The sequence below is a fragment of the Cyprinodon variegatus genome, unplaced genomic scaffold, assembly GCF_000732505.1.
Source record: "Cyprinodon variegatus isolate N-32 unplaced genomic scaffold, C_variegatus-1.0 Scaffold1380, whole genome shotgun sequence".
NCBI lineage: Eukaryota > Metazoa > Chordata > Actinopteri > Cyprinodontiformes > Cyprinodontidae > Cyprinodon > Cyprinodon variegatus.
In genome coordinates, this window is record NW_015151833.1 from 167,114 (window position 1) to 170,024 (window position 2,911).

Genomic DNA, 2,911 nt, shown 5'->3' on the forward strand with positions numbered 1-2,911 from the left:
GAATAAAAGGTTGCCTCTTACCTCGCAGCAGATTTATTTGTAAATTCTGTGAAAAATAGGACAGGAAATGAGATTTGGACTAAAAGAAAAAGCTAGTAGCTAACTGTCCTTGCAGCATTTTTTTTTCTTTCTTCCGGGTTTCATAAAGAGCTTACAGCATCATCCAAAACAGACATTGATAGAAAACAGAATCTGTAGGACGATGGGATAAAGTTCTTGGGAAATCTGTTTTCTTTTTGTCCATGTGTTGGTGTTTCTTGCATGAAGTGACATTATTGTGAAAAAACATTTCCTGAAATAAAAAAAAACCCCAAATAAAAACAACCTCTCATCTTTTTTGCTATCACTTTAACCTCTAAAACTTTTATAATTTTACACCGGGCATATTGTGTTTGTCTACTATTATATAGTATTGCACGGAAACCGATACCAGTATCGGGCGGGGCCCCGATCCAGCACTAAAATATCGTAGAGAACCAACAAATAGGGCACCGATACCATTTTGAGAGCCAAAAGTTTATTCAACTATTGTCACCCACTCCACGTAGGCAATAAATGTTCTACTGCCCAGCAAACACACACATTTGGGGCCCAAATGGGGCATAGCAGGGCTAATATTAGGGGCCCATTTGGGAACCCCAACTGGCACCCAACTAATTTTGTCCTCAGTTTCCATGGTGGCCCCAAGTGTGTTTGCCCAGTTGGGTTTATGATGGGCCTTGGATGGGCCCTACATTGTGCCTAGCCAGCGATCACATGTGGGAGCTAAATGGGTAAAACTGGGTTTAATATGTGGGGCCTGCTCGGGCTACCCACCTGGGACCCAGCTGTTTTTGTCCTCAGTTTCCATGGTGGCCCCAAGTGTGTTTGCCCAGATGGGTTTGTGATGGGCATTGAATGGGCCCCAGCTTATATCCTGACAAACACAGGTGGGGTCCAGATGGGTGGAAGCAAGGCTGATATTTGGGGCCCACTTGGATTCCCCACATGGGACCCGGCTATTTTTATCCTTTTTAAAATTGACCTCCATTCCCCAAAGGTGCCTATGATGGGATTTGGATGGATCTCATGTGAAAACATGGATTCACTTTGTATTAGTCTTTTTCCTGCTTCACGAAGGTACTGTAGGCAACAGCTTGACAAAGCCATGATGGTGATTATTTTACATCCAAGCAGTATGCAGTTCTTCATATATATACTCCCAAGGTGGACAAAAGAAGCGTTTTAAAGACACGCTCAAAGACTCCTTGAAGGCCTTCAACATCGACAAACACATGGGAGCAGGCAGTGCAAGACAGAGGAATGTGGCGATCCGCTGTCCACAAAAGCGCCAAAGCTTGCGAGGCAAACCGGATCGCTGTGGCTGTAGAGCGTAGGCAAGCCAGGAAGATGAGAGCTGCCAATCCTGTACCAGATGCAACCGTTCCCTGTCCGCACTTCCCAAGACTTTTCCATGCGCAGATTGGCCTGACCAGCCACCTGCGAACTCATAGACTCTTAACTTCCCCAACCATAGGATGAATAGATGGTCCTCGTCGTATCGATGGACACACATAGACACACTTCAATTTCAAACAGATGGTATCAGTATCGGCCAATACTGCACAGCCAGGTATCGAGTCCAAAAAATGGCATCGGCGCCACATTATTATTATAGCAAGCTAGCCTACTGCTAGTTTGGTGTAACAGTACCTTACCTTACCATGTGCTCTAGCTTATATCCTTCCGTTTGATACCACATGGCTTCTGTCTCTCTGTCACTACCCGATCCGTCCCGGAAGCACGATCCTTCCTGCGCATGCGCCATCAGCTCATTTGCTCATCCAGATATACATCCGGATCGCCTTCAATTTTATTTTGTTAAAAAGACCTAAATGACATATTTTTCCTCCCCAAAATTAGCAAGCGTACTAAAATATGTGTTAAAGGTTAATAATGTATTTCCTAAAAAACTAAAGACGAGTGATCTGTTTTATCACTCATCTCTGTCACTGGAAATGGGATCCTACGCTAATTTCAGGAGTTAACTTTTTCAGCTTTGGATTTAAACATAAATCTAGTCTGATTTTTGAATTTTGTTTTCCTTTCGTGTTAACATTATGGTATAGGTGCGTAATCTAAAGAAAGAAACAACTAAAATGCAGATAAACATGGTTTAATTATATTTTGCCGGACTGTTCTGAGCATGTCCGATGCGTAAGAGAAGGAGTTTAACAAAGAAAATGTAAAAAGCATCAAAATTGTCTCACAAAAGTCATAAAACATTTTTAAAGATGTATATTTGAATTCTTTGCTGGGTTAAGGATAGAAACAAGTACTTTTAGTACCATAATTACATTATTTATGGTCACCTGGATGTATATCTGTTAGAGCATGCGCAGGACTGATCCTGATTCTGGCTCGGATCGGGTAGTGACACTCTCTCCTGCATATCCAAGAGGCCTCATAGCGTCCTAAAATCTCCTCTGCTAGCCACCTCTAATTTATTTTATAGCAGCCATGAACCAGGCTAGTGTTTTCGCAGTGTTCTGCAAGGAAAGCATCTGGAAGAAAGATGCTTTCCTTCACTGCCACCCCACCAATCCCCGTTTGGGTTCTGGCCCTTGGATGATGTTGCACAAGAGCCGCTGCAGCATGGTGTCACGCCACTTTTAAAGCCGAGGCTCGTCTTCAGTAGCCTCGTGAGACCATCCTGATCTCGCGAGCTTTCAAGGTTTCACTCGTTAATCAGTCTGGCTACTTTCCATTAAAGAAAATTTGGATCCGTTCACCAAACGAACGTCCAATCAGCGTTGGCTTTGAGGCGGGTTGAGGTGTGATGCAACGAGAAGCGCGACAGTTCAGTCTAAAGAACATGGTGGCTTCAGCCGATGAAACTAGCGTTAGCGTGGCTATCGAGCAAGTTTTATCT